This window comes from Dendropsophus ebraccatus, chromosome 2, assembly GCF_027789765.1.
Source record: "Dendropsophus ebraccatus isolate aDenEbr1 chromosome 2, aDenEbr1.pat, whole genome shotgun sequence".
Taxonomy (NCBI): domain Eukaryota; kingdom Metazoa; phylum Chordata; class Amphibia; order Anura; family Hylidae; genus Dendropsophus; species Dendropsophus ebraccatus.
This window is the reverse complement of record NC_091455.1, coordinates 174,371,660-174,389,311: the sequence shown is the minus strand read 5'-3', so window position 1 is coordinate 174,389,311 and position 17,652 is coordinate 174,371,660. Positions and strand designations below refer to the sequence as shown.

The 17,652-nt window shown below is 50.2% G+C and overlaps 1 long non-coding RNA gene across 1 annotated transcript in view; it reads right to left on the bottom strand.

The window, feature by feature from the left end:
* The window catches only part of LOC138784769 (uncharacterized), a 38,803-nt gene extending 28,151 nt beyond the window's left edge, over positions 1–10,652 (bottom strand). Inside the window, exon 1 of the long non-coding RNA XR_011361935.1 lies at positions 10,482–10,652. This is a non-coding gene — a long non-coding RNA (uncharacterized lncRNA). The remainder of the gene's footprint in view (positions 1–10,481) is intronic.
* Between the last annotated feature and the right edge of the window lie 7,000 nt (positions 10,653–17,652).

Here is a 17,652-nt window from a genome sequence, read left to right as displayed (position 1 = left end):
AAATGGGGGGAGCACACAGTGGGGCTATATAACGGGGAAGACACAGGGCGGCTATATATAACTGGGGGAGCACACAGGGGGGCTATAGACTACTGGGGCTTCACAGACGGGTCTATATACTACTTGGGTCAGCACACAGGGGGTCTATATACTACTTGGGGCAGCAGAATGGGGTCTATATACAACTGGGAAAGCACACAGGAGGTCTATATCCAAGTGGGGAGCACACAGGGGGTCTATATACTACTGGGGTAGCACACAGGGGGTCTATATACTACTGGGGTAGCCCACAGGGGGTCTATATACTACTGGTGGGGCACACTGGGGGTCTATATACTACTGGGGGAACACACAGGGGTCTATATACTACTGGTGGGGCACACAGGGGGTCTATATACTACTGGAGGAACACACAGGAGTCTATATACTACTGGTGGGGCACACAGGGGGTCTATATACTGCTGAGGCAGCACACAGGGGGTCTATATATAACTGGGGGGGCACACAGGGGTCTATATACTACTGTGGCAGCACACAGGGGGTCTATATACTACTGGAGGAGCACACAGAGGTCTATATACTACTGGGGGCAGCACACAGGGGGTCTACATATAACGGGGAGCTCACAGGGGGTCTATATATTACTGGGGGAGCACACAGGGGGTCTATATATAACTGGGGGCAGCACACAAGGGGTCTATATACTGCTGGAGGAGCACACAGTGGTCTATATACTACTGGGGGAACCACACAGGGGGTTTATATACTACTGGAGGAGCACACAGGGTTCTATATCCAAGTGGGGGAGCACACAGGAGGTCTATATCCAAGTGGGGGAGCACACAGGGGGGCTATATACCACTGAAGGAGCACACAGGGGGTCTATATACTAGTGGGGGAGCACACAGGGGGTATATGCAACTGGGGGCAGTACACGTGGTATATACGACTGGGGGCAGCACACAGGGGGTTTATATACAACTTGGACAGCACACAGGGGGTCTATATACTTTTGGGGGAGCACACGGGGGGCTATATATAACTAGGGAAACACACAGGCGTCTATACACTACTGGGGAAAGCACACAAGGGGTATATACTACTGAGGGGAAACACACAAGGGGTATATACTACTGGCGGCTGTGCACAAGGGGTATATACTACTGGGGGCAGCACAGAGCGGTCTATTGTTGTGGAGTGCGTGTCGGGGGGGGGGGGGGGGGGGGGCAAGACATAACTTCGCTTGGGGCCCCAGAAATGCCAAGACCGCCCCTGCTTACCTGTCCATGTTCCCGCACTGACCACAGCCACTGCTGATACTTCCTAACCTGTCTTTGAAGTGACAGACCGCTCAGCCAATCACTGGCCGCAGTGCTGTCCCGTCTTGGCCAGTGATTGGCTGAGAGGCCTGTCACTGACGTTAATGATGTCCGTTCAGCCCTTGCTGTACGATAATCTAGCAGATCGGCGCTCGCTAATCAGGTGTATCGGGCTGTGTAATACCACCCTTATTTTTTCCTGCACGATATGTGCATTAGCTCTACCTAGGCATCTGGGCGGTGTCTTTCTCCAAACTAGAACCAACTATATATAAAGCAAGTAAGTAATTAAGGCAATGGCACACCAATGTGTCAAAATGTAGAAATAAAAAAATAATATAGATGATAAATGCATCAAAAAGCGCACCAATCTCTACCACAGCTTGCACTCCCCACAGTACAAGTGCATGCAACGGTATCTGCAATGTAATAACAAACACAGGAGTAGTGCAATGCAGGTAGAAGGCACAAAAGCAAAATAGAGAAAAAGAAAAAATTATTAGGCTACATGAGAACAGGATGAAGGCAAGGACATGGACAGAGGGGAAGAGGCAAACAACATATTACTACGGCCCACTAACGTCCCATGCGTTATGTCCTGCTCAATCCCTGAGGAAGTCCTGGGAGCAGGACGTAACACGTGGGACATTTTTGTTCCATTGCACAGGCACTTTGGCTATTATTTAGTTGTGATATACAGTAAGGGAGGAGCAGCTACTTCATAGGGATGGCATGCACATGGTTCTTTTGGCGTTGACATATACGATGATGATGGTGTTATAAGGAATGAGACATTCTTTGGAGTTTTCCTACTCCTTTATTGGCCATGAGAACATGATGACCTGTCATGTCTCTCTGTTTAGTGGTTTTTATTTGTTTTTTGAAAAAAACTTTTTGGGGTGTTTTTTTCTGTATATTTGATGAATTACGAATAAAGATATTTTCTACACATTGGTGTGCCATTGCCTTAATTACATACTTGCTTTATATATAGTTGGTTCTAGTTGTCTTCTTGTACGTTGGCTTTGTAGCACCCGCTTTTTACCCAAAATCTGTGCATTTTACAGTCACAGTCCTGGGTGGTAATCGCACCTCTTGGGGCATCACTGACAGTCAGGGAATCTGCTGGGTCACAGGGAAGCCGGATGACATCCTGCGGATACGCCAACACACCGGTGACCCACCAGGTTCCCTGACTGTCAATCATTCCCCAAGAGGTGCGATTACAGCCCAGGAACAGTGACTGGTTTGGAGAAAGACACTGCCCAGATACCTAGATAAAACTAAATCACATACAATGCCGGAAAAGATAAAACAGTGACTTTGGGCGTATTGAAAATACAGATCACCATCACAATATATTATGGGAACTATTTAGCTTGCTTTATTATGCTGTTTTTGGGGGGTTTAGAACTCAAAAAGGTGGTGAATTGTTCCCTTTAAAAGGGTTTATCCAAGCTCAAGAAAACACAGCTACTTTATTGGCAAAAACAGCGCCACCCCTGTCCTTAGGTTGTGTGTGGTATGGCAATTTAGCTCCATTCATTTCAATGGAGCTGAGCTATAAAACCCCACACCCAAACTGAGGACAGGAGCAGTGCTGTTTCTATAAGAAATAGGCCATGTTTTTTAAGCCTGGGTAACCCCTTTTAGTGGATAAATAATAATTCTAGAAGCAAAATAGCATACATGCCTATGTGAAAGTATAGAATCCCGTCTCCTCCCCTTCTTCCATAAATACCCCTTCTCTACATCCCTCTTCTCACCTCTCCTGGTTGAACCTGATGTGCCTTTGTTGACGTGTTTTTTTTAACCTTACTATGTGTCCTGTTGGCTCCTTACCCTTGTACTGTTAAAGGGGCACTCCGGGCAGGAGGTTTTTATTCAATATCGCTGGGTGGGGGGGATGAAAACAATGATGTCCATTCACCTCCCCGCTGGAGCGTTGGAATTGGGTAGATAAGTGGACGTCATTGTTTTCATCCACTCCCTCTACGGCTATACTGAAAAAAGGCTTCCCGTCCCGGAGTACCCCTTTAGATAAGATGATGGAAGTGATATCATTTTACACAATACATTTCCTCAGGCTGCAGACACGACGCTCCACCCTCATTGTCATCTAAACCTCATGTCCAGCTGTGGAGAGACAAGTCTACAACACAGGAATATCAGCCAGGAAACCATCAGCTGCATCTGCTCCATGCAGTATCCGGAGTACGGGAACCATCAGCTGCATCTGCTCCATGCAATTTCCGGAGTCCGGGAACCATCAGCTGCATCTGCTCCATCTAGTATCCGGAGTCTGGGAGCCATCAGCTGCATCTGCTCCATGTAGTATCTGGAGTCCGGGAACCATCAGCTGCATCTGCTCCATGTAGTATCCAGAGTCTGGGAACCATCAGCTGCATCTGCTCCATGTAGTATCCGGAGTCCGGGAACCATCAGCTGCATCTGCTCCATGTATGACTGACATCAGGACTGACAGAGAATGCAGGGAGCATGAAGGAATGAGCAGGGCAGATATGGGCTCAGTATAGCATCACTCTCTGTCCGAGGAGAGAGGGGTTACAGCTATGAAGAGATTACTTCCACAGTCCTGTCCCCTGATGTGAGCCCCAGCCTGAAGTGGATCTGCTATGAGTTGGAAGGTGAGGGAGACTTCCTGGGTCAGAGTACAGGGCTGTAGAGCCCACTATGCATGGCCCTCCTCTCACCCAGTACAGGGAGCTCTTAAACTAAAACAATGCTCTTAAACCAAGTTACTCTTAAACCAAGGTACCACTGTATAGTTATAGATTAGTAACACAGGTCTGCAGTTTATCAGGAGAAATGTCTCTTTCCCTATGGGCTGTAATATAGCAGGTACAAGCTCTCAGCCACCTTGCACTGATGGTACAGGAGCTTCTGTCTTTGGGCATTGATAATATTATGGGGGTTACCCGGCCTCGCCTCCTCATTAGACGCAGTAAGTGTCATTTATCATTATAACCTGATGGAGGCGCTCCGCAGAGGCGGATCCAGTTTTCCTTTTTCTAGGACATCACTGAGATCTGGGCTAGAAATGAACGTCCCTATTATTTGCTACAGATTTGTGGCTATTAGAACCAGAAGGAAAATGCAGGAAAAAAGGTCAAAATATTTATTAAACCTTTTCTTTATTTGTTTCTATCCCAAATGAAACTGCCATGTTCCTTATTTCCTTGATCTTTTCTTCTTATAATTTCCATAGACGGCACTCACAGACTGATGTATATGAGGTACACAGGGAGCTGCTGTCAGTTTATACAGTGAGAACACTTACTCATACTGTACACTGACCTATTTTACCATAAAGTGGCCAACCCCTTTAACTTTCCTCTATGTGTATTCTTTCCAGTCTGATATAGCGCTCTCTGCTGCCACCTCTGTCCATGTCAGGAACTGTCCAGAGCAGTAGAGGTTTTCTATGGGGATTTGCTACTGCTCTCACAGTTCCTGACATGGACAGAGGTGGCAGCAGAGAGCACTGTGTCAGACTGGACAGAATACACCACTTTCTGCAGGGCATACAGCAGCTGATAAGTACTGAAAGAGTTCTTGAGATTTTTAAATTGAAGTAATTTACAAATCTGTATAACTTTCTGATCCCAGATTATTTAAAAACATTTTTCTCCAGAGACCCCCTTTAATATGTACATCCAGGAAGCAGCAAACGTGCAATAAAGTAAAGTGCAAAAAGTGTTATTTTTAAATTACCTATCTGAGCTCCGGCCATGTTCTCTGTGTCGCCCCCTGGTGTCACACACAGGGGGCACAGAGAGACGGAGCGCACACACAGGAGGCATAGAGAGACAGAGTGCACACACAGGAGGCACAGAGAGAGGGAGCGCACACACAGGAGGCACAGAGAGACGGAGCGCACACACAGGGGGCACAGAGAGACGGAGTGCACACACAGGAGGCATAGAGAGAGGGAGTGCACACACAGGAGGCACAGAGAGACGGAGTGCACACACAGGAGGCACAGAGAGACGGAGAGCACAAACAGGAGGCACAGAGGGATGGAGCGCACACACAGGAGGCACAGAGAGACGGAGCGCACACACAGGAGGCACAGAGAGATGGAGCGCCCACACAGGAGGCACAGAGAGACGGAGCGCACAAACAGGAGGCACAGAGGGATGGAGCGCACACACAGGAGGCACAGAAAGACGGAGCGCACACACAGGAGGCATAGAGAGAGGGAGCGCACACACAGGAGGCATAGATGGCCCGAGAGGAAACCGGGGGGGGGGGGGGGACACTAACTGGACTGCAAATGAGAAGCTATGTGTACTGCCCCCAAACCTTAGACAGTGGCTGCGTGGCCTGCCGGGAGAGGAGGGAGCTGATCTTATAGGGGAGGTCACAGGGTCACAGCAGCACAGAGGTTGTCAGGAGAGGAGGGTGCTGAATTTATAGGGGGAGGTCACAGGGTCCCAGCAGCACAGAGGATGTCAGGAGGGGAGGGTGCTGATCTTATAAGAGAGGTCCCAGCAGCACAGAGGATGTCAGGAGAGGAGTGTGCTGATCTTATAGGAGATCACAGCAGCACAGAGGATGTCAGGAGAGGAGGGTGCTGATCTTATAGGAAAGGACACAGCAGCACAGAGGATGTCAGGAGAGGATTGTGCTGATCTTATAGGGGAGGTCCCAGCAGCACAGAGGATGTCAGGAGTGGAGGGTGCTGATTGTATAGGGAAGGTCACAGAGTCCCAGCAGCACAGAGGATGTCAGGAGAAGAGGTTGCTGATCTTATAGGAGAGGTCACAGCAGCACAGAGGATGTCAGTAGAGGAAGGTGCTGATCTTATAGGGGAGGTCACAGCAGCACAGAGGATGTCAGTAGAGGAGGGTGCTGATCTTATAAAGGGGTCACAGCAGCACAGAGGATGTCAGGAAAGGAGTGTGCTGATCTTATAGGAGAGGTCACAGGAGCACAAAGGATGTCAGGAGAGGAGGGTGCTGATCTTATAGAGGCCTCACAGCAGCACAGAGGATGTCAGGAGAGGAGAGTGCTGATGTTATAAGGGAGGTCACAGCAGCACAGAGGATGTCAGGAGAGGTGGGTGGTGATCTTATAGGGGAGATCACATCAGCACAGAGGATCTCAGGAGAGGTGGGTGGTGATCTTATAGGGGAGGTCCCAGCAGCACAGAGGATGTCAGGAGAGGAGGGTGCTGATCTTATAGGGGGGTTATAGCACCACAGAGGATGTCAGGGGGAGGGTGCTGATCTTATAGTAGAGGTCACAGCAGCACAGAGGATGTCAGGAGAGGAGTGTGCTGATTTTATAGGGGAGGTCACAGCAGCAAAGAGGAGGTCAGGAGAGGAGGGTGCTGTCATTGCGTGCAGTTGCAGCCATGTCAACATGCACAGTGTGGGGCTGTCAGGACTACAAGTCTCAAGAACCCTGTTGATGAGAGTTGTTGTTATATTGGAAGGCTGCTGCTGCAACACTGCAACTCCCAGCATACCTCATTGTGCACTACAACTCCCAGCATACCTCATTGTGCACTACAACTCCCAGCATACCTCATTGTGCACTACAACTTCCAGCATACCTCCTTGTGCACAACAACTATCATAGCCGCAGTCTGGGGGCCCTCCCCCGGACTGCGGCTATGATAGTTGTTGTGCACAAGGAGGTATATTTGTATTTTTTTGAGGTATCGAACTGGTATCCGAGTATCGAAATAAAAAAGCTGGTATCGTGACATCACTAGCAGGGCCTAGGCCTGTAATGCCTCTCTGTGCTTGCTCCCCACCTCTCTGTATTTCAGTAACGGTCCAGGGCTGGATTGTGTCCTCCTTTAGCGGAAGAATATTGTGCTTGTGCCACTGCTAGCGGGGTGGTTCAGCCACACTGGGGGCCCAGGTTGGGCACAAGTTACATTTAATCCGCTAACGCTTCTTGCAGGACATACAGCAGCTGATAAGTACTGGACTTTTTTATACAAAAATAGGTTACAAAAAAGTTTAACTTATTGACACCAGGTGATTTAAAAACTTTCCCTGGGGTCCTCAGGGTTTTCAGGGCTGCATACGCCTTGTAATGTATACTCAACGAGGGTGGATATACAGGACACCAAGATCAAGGAAATCTGTCTGGTCCGTAGCAGGTAGAGAGCTGCATACACAAGCATGTGGACGGGTTGTACAACCGCTAGTCACAGGACCGGCGTCAGCACCTGGCTTACCTGGGCACATGACGGGGCCCTGTTAGCAGCTAGCAGAACGTGATGACAGGTGTATTTTGGCAACAGCTTAACAGTCGCTTGTTAGGAAACAGTCACTTGTGGGACAGTTTCTTTAGTGCATGTGACTTTCCAGTTGCTGCAAAACTACAACCCCCAATATGGACTGCTGGCAAGGTATAATGGCAGTTATAGTTTGGCAACAGCTGAAAAGTCACTGACTAGGAAAGAAAGATTTAGGAAAACTGTTTATTTAATCCAGTGTTCTCCAACAAGTGACTCACTCTCCAGTTGCTGCAAAACTACAACTTCCATCATGCACTACTGGCAGGATATGATGGGAGTTGTATTTTGGCAACAGCTGAAGAGCCAGTGGTTGGGAAACAATGATTTAGAAGGACAGTGGCCCAATTTATCTAGGGGTGCAGTGACGGGGGGCATTGTCACAGTTCTTAAGTGCAAAGTTATTTTGCACCAAGAGAGGGGCTAACTACAGACTGAAGCACAAGGTGCAGTTCACCTACAGATGGGGGGCACAAAGAGGGTCCTGTTACTGTTTGGGAGCTCTATGCCATCATGTATTGAGCTGTAAAAATCTGCAACATATTCTCCATGTCTGAACTCACCCTACATCATTCTGAGAGGCCATAAAAGCCTATTTCACATCTGACATTGTATAGTGGGTAACATGGCTAAGATTAGGTTCACAATGCGTTTTATCCTATACGTTTAACATATACATTATATGGAAAAAACGGATGCAACTACCGATGCAATTGTGTGCCATCCGGTTGGATCCGGTTGGAACCGGTTGGATCCGGTTTTTGACTTGTAAACAACAACAACTTGAAACAACAACCTGAAAACGTGTCTGGGCATGCTCATGACATCACTACGACAAGCAGTGACATCACGTAAGTGACATAATTGGTGATGTCATCCAAGGGCCCTATAAAAGAAGGTGCCGAGCCCCATAATCTCTGTTCTTAGGGACTCACTAGCGATCACACTGTTGGTACTACCTTGCTTTCTGCCTGTGTATACTGATAGTCATTTCTAGTGTTTTCGATTTTCGTCAGTCCATGGAGAGAGAGGAGAGGATTGACAGGGAGCTTGCCATTTTTGGCAATCTCCTGTGCTATTTGGTTCCAATCCTGGTCGGCTGTCTTTCCACCAGACAACCACTCAGCATGATTGAACCCTTCATCAACCCCCTGAGCTGGGGCAATTACATCAGCGACCCGCTCAGCTGGGACAATATCACCTCGGGCCTGCAGTGGCCAAACAGTACCATCACAGACCAGACCAGCTGTAAGATTACCCCGAACCTGCAGAGGCCCAATTACACCACCAGAAACCTGCAGCGTCCAAACACCACCATTGGAGACCTGCCAGACTGTGAGCTCATGTCAATCACCAGTCATGTCCAGAGCGCAGCAACCGCCTTTACTGACCTGCTTAGCTGGCTAACTGCTGTTAGTGATGTGCTCAGCTGGACATCCACTACCAGTCGCCTGCTGAGCTGGACTTTCAGTAATAGCGCCCTGCTGACCTGGATCACAGCTGCTGTAGAGCGAGTGAGTGTGATCACCACCACCTGTGATTACATAAACTGGATCTGCAGCACCAGAGACCTGATCGCCTGGACAACCACCCTCACCCGCAGCAGCTTCATGGAGATCTGGATGACCACAGCCGCCTGGATCACCAACACTACCACCGGTGAGCTGACAACATTTATTTCCACCATCACCACCAGCGATCTGCAGGCCGCACTGAGCAGCATAAGTGAGAAGCTGGTGTGGATTGCCACAACCCTCCAGCTTCTCACTTGGCTGACCAGTCGCTGCAACAGGTGCGCTTGGCTCATAACTGTGGGTGAGGTGTTGTCCTGGATGAACACCACCAGCAGGATGCTGATCGGCGCCCTACAGGGCATCAGACTTATCGTGCGATGTCTCTCCAGTACCGAGGAGCTGAGGAAATGCCTGGCCATCATATCGGAAGAAGTGCTCAGCGGCTTCCCCGCCACCACCACCACAGCACGCTCCGAGGGACATCCCTACCGCCGACAGCGAATGATTTGAAATGATGGAACATCACCAGGGGCCTGCAGTTCCATCAGAGAGCAGCCCAGAGCCCAGAGAGTCCAAACAACACCATTGGAGACCTGCCCAACTGGAATATGACCACCTGTGACCTCATTTCCATCACCAGCCATCTCCAAAGTGCAGCAACCACCTTCACTGACCTGCTTAGCTGGATATCCACCACCAGCCGCCTGCTGAGCTGAACTTTCACTAATAGTGACCTGCTGACCTGGATCACAGCTGCTGTAGAGCGAGTGAGTGTGATCACCACCGCCTGTGATTTCATCACCTGGATCTGCAGCACAAGAGATCTGATCATCTGGACCACCACCCTCACCAGCTTCCTGGAGATCTGGATGACCACAGCCACCTGGATCACCACTACTACTGCCGGTGAGCGGATCACGTGGATTTCCACCATCAGAACCAGCGATCTGCAAGCAATCACAGCGAGTGCAACATTGTCCTGGACTATCACCACCAGCAGGATGCTGATCGGCTTCCTACAGAGCATCAGACTGATCCTGCGATGCTTCACCAGTATCGAGGAGCTGAGGAAATGCCTGGCCATCATCTCCAAGAAAGTGCTCAGCGGCTTCCCCGCCGCCGCCACCACCACAGCACGCTCCGAGGGACATCCCTACAGCCGACAGCGAATAATTTAATAACTTTAATAAAAGTTTTTCTTGTTGCCAAAAATGTGTACTATTCTATGTCACTATACATTGTAGTAAGGTGTGCAAGGGTGTAAGTGTGTAATAATGATAATGTGGGACACTAAAAACACCATACACCACCTCTCTTACCCTGTACCTGTCAGCTCTGCCCCCCCAAAGATGGCCGCTCTGCTGTACTCACCGTTATTGTGTGAGGTGAGGAGGAAAGGGGAACTACAACCATGGTGGACGGCACACAGGAGCGCCCCCTGCTGGTCACTCTCCTTCTCCAGCTCTTCCCTCTTCCACTGGCTGTAGGAGTATACGCTGCCCAGACAAAAACACCCGGTGGGGGCTCAGTAGATTTATCCTTGTTTCCAGATAGTAACGAATCACAGCTCAGCTTTCACATATTATTTGCCCTGGTAAAGTGAAAGGGGAGCTGTGATTGGTTGCTATGGGCTACTAAGGAAAATGTATTGTGCTGTTTTATAGCAAGAGACCCATAGCAACCAATCACAGCTCAGCTCTCATTTCTCACATTGCTCTGGGAACATGAAAGCTGAGCTGTGATTGGTTGCTATGGGCAACAAAGAGACTCTTACCATTAGAAAGCTTAAAGGGGTATTCCAGGGAAAATCAATAATTTAGCAAAGGAAAGGGTTAACCAAGGTTAACCCTTTCCTAATATACTTACCTGTTTTTTTTTGGCCCCCCAAGGAGATCTCCGGTCCGGTCACGTGATCTTGCAGCTTGTGGCTCGGATCCTCTTCTTCTTCCGGTTCGGTGACGTCACCCGGCCGGCGCCGCTCTCCGTCTCATTAGCAGCAGAGCACTGAACCCTGACTGGCTTGGTAGCGTGCAGCCAATCAGGGTTCAGTGCTCTGCATCCCCACACGCTTCAGAGTGGGGGTCCCCTGAGGCTGCAGTAAGTTATCAGGGGTCGTCGGGCTCAGTGCCGGTCACCAGTTACATGGGCCGGCACTGCACTACAGCAGGTGATCACTCCGCAACCGCCCCCCCCAACCCTCCACCTTGTCAGCGATGCCGACCGAGTCCCGGGAGGGGATGCGGCAGGCGGCATTACTTCATTCATAGCTACTAGACACTCGGCTGCCCGCCGCATCCCTTCCCCCCAGGGACTCAGGGTTGGCATCGGTGGGGAAGTAATGTGTATCGGCTGCTGATCCCCCCGGCCCCCCCTCCCTGTGTCCCTGTCAGATCACTCACCCCCACCCCCGGAGCATGCTGCCGCACTGGCCCCGATCTCGGCACTGGTCTGAAGCACCTGTACTCAGCTGACAGGCGCTGTGTACAGAGCAAGAAATCTCTCCTGCCTCAGTCACAGAGCCTGTCAGCTGAGTACAGGTGTCTGAGACCAGTGCAGAGATCGGGGCACGCAGCACGCTCCGGGGGTGGGGGTGAGTGATCTGACAGGGACACAGGGAGGAGGGGGGAAGTCCTGCAAAGTAATATGTATTTGCTGCTGGTCCCCCCCGGCCCCCCCTCCCTGTGTCCCTGTCAGATCACTCACCCCCGGAGTGTGCTGCTGGCCCCGATCTCTGCACTGGTCTCAGGCACCTGTACTCAGCTGACAGGCTCTGTGACTGAGGCAGGAGAGATTTCTTGCTCTGTACACAGCGCCTGTCAGCTGAGTACAGGGGCTTCAGACCAGTGCAGAGATCGGGGCCAGCAGCACACTCCGGGGGTGAGTGATCTGACAGGGACACAGGGAGGGGGGGCCGGGGGGGACCAGCAGCAAATACATATCACTTTGCAGGACTTCCCCCTCCTCCCTGTGTCCCTGTCAGAGATCACTCACCCCCACCCCCGGAGCGTGCTGCCGCACTGGTCCCCATCTCTGCACTGGTCTGAAGCACCTCTACTCAGCTGACAGGCTCTGTGACTGAGGCAGGAGAGATTTCTTGCTCCGTACACAGCGCCTGTCAGCTGAGTACAGGTGCCTGAGACCAGTGCCGAGATCGGGGCCAGTGCGGCAGCATGCTCCGGGGGTGGGGGTGAGTGATCTCTGACAGGGACACAGGGAGGGGGGGCCGGGGGGATCAGCAGCCGATACACATTACTTCCCCACCGATGCCGACCCTGAGTCCCTGGGGGGAAGGGATGCGGCGGGCAGCCGAGTGTCTAGTAGCTATGAATGAAGTAATGCCGCCCGCCGCATCCCCTCCCGGGACTCGGTCGGCATCGCTGACAAGGTGGGGGGTGGGGTTGCGGAGTGATCACCTGCTGTAGTGCAGTGCCGGCCCATGTAACTGGTGACCGGCACTGAGCCCGACGACCCCTGATAATTTACTGCAGCCTCAGGGGACCCCCACTCTGAAGCGTGTGGGGATGCAGAGCACTGAGCCCTGATTGGCTGCACGCTACCAAGCCAGTCAGGGTTCAGTGCTCTGCTGCTAATGAGACGGAGAGCGGCGCCGGCCGGGTGGTGACGTCACCGAACCGGAAGAAGAAGAGGATCCGAGCCACAAGCTGCAAGATCACGTGACCGGACCGGAGATCTCCTTGGGGGGCCAAAAAACAACAGGTAAGTATATTAGGAAAGTGTTAACCTTGGTTAACCCTTTCCTTTGTTAAATTATTGATTTTCCCTGGAATACCCCTTTAAGGCTTCGTTCCCACTGAGCAAAACTAACATGTTCATTCTTCAGCGCGGACAAAGCAGGAGCGCGCACCTCCCATAGACTCGCATTATGAGAGGGAGGCTAACGGCATTCCGCGGCGGACAATTCCGCCGCGGAATTCCGCTAGTTTTGCTCAGTGGGAACGAAGCCTAACAAATAACCCCCATTCCTAGTAAAAAGTTGTGTTCACACTTGCTGTTTTTGTTCCATTTTTTTGATTTTCTGTCTATTTTTCTGCAAATTGCGAAAACTTCTTTAAAATAGCAGCATTTTTTGCCTTGATTTTGGTGAAATTGGCAGAAAATAACACAATGTTATTGCAAATTGCAGGAAAATTGTGGCAAAAATGAATTAAAAACACAAGATAGGGTGCCTTCACACGTACCGTATCGCTGTGTATTTATCACTGCGTTTTTATCGCTGCGTTTTTTGTGCGATTTTTACATGCAAGTTTTGATTTTCATGTGAAAATCAAAACTCGCATGTAAAAAACCCACCAAACACGCAGCAATAAAAACGCAGCGATAAATACGCAGCGTTAAATACGCAGCGATACAGTACGTGTGAAACTACCCTTAAAGGAGATCTTACACATAGCGGCACCGACCTGCAGCTGCCTCATATATTCTGTGGCTGCAGATAGCAGCAAGTGACAAGTTCAGGTGCTGCCCCTGATTAGTGGCCACTCACCCCTCATATGTGGCGCCATATTATAAATGTGTTTGTGGGGGGGTGGATCCTATTAACGTTCATACGTGGCGCCACATTACAAACATAGGGTGGTGCCTATCACATATGTGGCGCTATATTGTAAGTGTTTGTGTATAAAATGCTTTCCCCATACATTGTACAGGATAGGGACACTTTAGGGTCTATCCTGTTCCTATAATACCTAGAGACCACAGAGCAGCAACCACTCCTCCTGATCTTTTGCAGCCATGCACTTTTAAGTCTGGGTTCACACAGCGTATGACACCAGCCGTGTCACAGAACGGCCGGTGTCAGTGAACTTTAGCCTGGCCGCTACTGCAGTACTGGTAAGACAACTTTAATTTCTATTGAATTGGGATGCATTGGGGTGCATCCGTGTGTGCCTGCATCCTAATTCACCATTGCACACAATGGAATAGTGTGGCTGGAGCTGCACTCTCCATTGTGTGAACTGACATGTCAGTTTTCGTTGTGGCCACTTGCAATCCCGGCTGGAGCGTATACTATGTGTATAAACTCTGGTCGGGATTCCATTGTGTGCAGCGCAATGTAAATTCTAAATTAATCACGTCGGTTGTTGCAATTTGCTTAATTGTCAATTTACGATGTGTGAACTTAAGGAGCAAACGAGCGCTCTCAGCTCTCAGTGCTGCCCGGGTGATCGCTAGATCGTCCGGGCAGCCCATAGCATACAGCAGCGTCTGCTGACGACGGATCGGCGGCAGCAGATCGTTGCTGTATCAGTCGTTTGTTTTTCAACATGTTGAAAGACAAACGACTTCAATGATCAGCCAACATGAACGATGTCGGCTGATCGTTGCCTTCTATTTCACGGGACGATTATCGGCCATAACGGCCAATAAACGTTCCGTGGAATAGGGCATTTAGCCTAAAGGGGAGCAGCGATCAATACTCATATGTGGCGCTATATTATAAATGGGGGGGGGGGGCACCTCCTTTAATGTTTGAGACCCATGGAAAGCATGCAGCACTGTTTGTATAGTGATGACAGTCCCATCTCATCATATATTATTAGGCTCTGTAATCTATGATTTTATAACTTCTTGCGAGTGTATGGACTAGCATGAAAACCAAGAAGATCTAATCCTTGTGTAAACAGGTGATGTGTGTCCAATAACAATATTGTTAAATGGCCGCACAAACTATACAGGGATCGTTCAGAAGTTCTTGCCGCTCAATAAGTTGTGCTGTCTTAGGGCATTGCAAAGAACGCTGATCTCACTGAGCGTCACTCATTTGTGGCCACAGATGGCCGAAGATTATTAAAGGGAACCATTCACCCCGTGGCCCCCGGCAGAAACTGACATACAGTGACATGAAGGTCAATATACTTACCACATCGCTCTCGCTCCCGTCCCGGATCCCGTTGTTGACACGGAGAAATCGACGATTCTTCTTCTCCCGCCCATTATGGTAATGAGCTGAGATGAGTCCAACGTCCATAGGAAATGACGGACGAGTCCAACTTATTCATGAGGTCCTCTTCTCGTCGCCGCCCATCCACGCCTCCTGGAACTTGATTGACGTCTTCAGTCTTCAGTCTTCTGACGAATTCCCGCGCAGGCGCCGTTGCGATGGTCTCGCCACCTCTTCTGCGTCTGCGCGCTAAACAGGATACATGTTCGAGCCAATCGGCGCACGCGCAGTAAACAGTGAAGCTGCGGATCGGCTTCAATTGTGAACTGCGCATGCGCCGAAAACGACTGTCATGGCGTCTGCGCGGGAACCGGCGAGAAGAAAGAAGATGAGGAGGAAGAGGACCCAGCGTCAATCAAGTGTCGGAGGTGGGGAGAAGGCTGGACTTCGGACCCGGCGGCGCTCATTACCATAATGGGCGCGAGAAGAAGAATCATCGATTTCTCCGTGTCAACAACGGGATCCGGGACGGGAGCGGGAGCAATGTGGTAAGTATATTGACCTTTATGGCTGGGTTTACATATATAAGTTGGCATCAGTTGCGTTTTTTGTCTGAAAACTGACCACAACTGATGTCACAACTGATGCCAAAAATGCATCAGTTGTGATCAGTTTTTCTATCCTTCATTTCATTAAAAACCATCAGTTTCCATCAGTTGTCACAAGTTGCTCTCATCAGTTGACATTTTTTTTTCCAAGTATGTTTTCCTGTCATTTTCAATGGGATGTGCGGGGGAGCGCACGGGGGCTATATACAAATTGGGGGAGCTCACAGGGGGGCTATATACTACAAGGGGAGAGCGCACAGGGGGGCTATATGGGAGGGGGAGAGCACACAGGGAGGCTTATTGGGAGGGGGAGAGCGCACATCGGGGGCTATATACTATTGGGGGAGAGCGCACAGGGAGGCTGTATACTAATTGGGGGAGAGCACACAGGGAAGCTAAATATTACTGGGGGGGGCAACAGGGGGGCTATATACTACTGGAGGAGAAACAGGGGGGGCGATATACTACTGGGGGACCAAGGGGGGACTATAGGGGAGGGGGAGAGCACACAGGGGGAGATATATGTTTATTTTGTGCTACTATTTGCCTGAACGCCTGGTGCTCTATTCGATTGATGTGGTGCGGCGCCGCATCACCGGGGCGGCAGTCCGCCAGGACGCTGCAAGATGTGCCCTAACGCACCGACGGTCCGGCGACCACTAGTTCACCGCCGCACATTTTGAACGATCCCATTGAAAACAATGGGATCAGTTCAAAGATGCGTTTCCCTCCGGCGCTTTTCTACTGCGCCGGAGGGAAACGCCGCCGCACCGCTGGACATATGTAAACCCGGCCTATGTCACTGTATGTCAGTTTCTGCCGGGGGCCACGGGGTGAATGGTTCCCTTTAAAGTTACCAAACAGCCCAGATACGTCAGGACATTCCCAATTTTGGGGTGCTGTCCCAGAACACACACCGTGACCCACAATACCCACCACCTCCACTGCTGCCCTGTGTTAATTAATGTTGCTGCATCCAATGCCCGACAATCCTATGCAACGTTAATTACCGTTCTCTGGATGACACAGGCACAGAGAAGCTGTGCCTGTGTCATCTGTGGCGGGTCCCAGCTGTCAGTGATTGGGATGGCTGCCACACAAAAGGGACACAGAGGGGAGGGCTGGCACAGAGGGAAGGGATAGCACCAAAAAGGGGTACAGAAAGGAGAGGACTGACAGAGGGGAGGGCTGTCACAGAGAGGGGAGGACTAGCACAGAGAGGGGCACAGAAAGGGGAGGACTGATCTAAGAGCGGACACTGAAAGGGGAGGGCTGGCACAGAGAGGGGGCAGAGATGGAAAGGCTGGCACAGAGAGGAGAGGGCTTGCACAGAGAGGGTAGGGCTGGCAAAGATGGAATAAAATACTGTAATAAAATTAGTGATGTGTTGCCCTATGATTGTGGGAGAAGTATTTGGGTATTGTTGGGGGGGGGGTCTTGGGATGTGGGTGTGGTTGGGGCATGTCTATGTCCCTCTTTACACTCAGCCAAAGTTAGGAATTATTATGTCTGATAGGACCCTTACCCAATGTTTTGAATACGTAGGAGGCAACTACACAGGGTTTGTAACACATCAATTGGTGTGGGGGCCCACTGTGCTACCCAATCGGTTTGGCTAGGTCACTTTTCAAGAGTGGCCTGAGTATAAGTAGTGGCCTGCCAGCAAGGCAGTGGAGTTAGGTCCAGACTCTGGCAAGTGGCACAAATTCAGGGTCAGCCATGTGGGTCAAACATAGGGGGGCATATGCAAGGTGTGATGTCCCACCACGGTGTTGCTGGTATACACACCCTTCGCAAAAGCCTGTACTCTAAGTAAATGTGGTGATGCAGTCGTACCTAAGTTTTGCGACTAGAGGTCGCTAGTTTGTATATCATAAATCTGTGTATTTCACAGCTGTAGTATTCAAGGGGCCATTGTTCTTAAGTAAAGACACAACTCCATTGTATATAATATTCATGTTTTTTTTATTTTTGTAGTGAAGCCTATAGTTGTGTACAGTAGTGGTTTTTGGCACCAAACACCCCAAGCCCC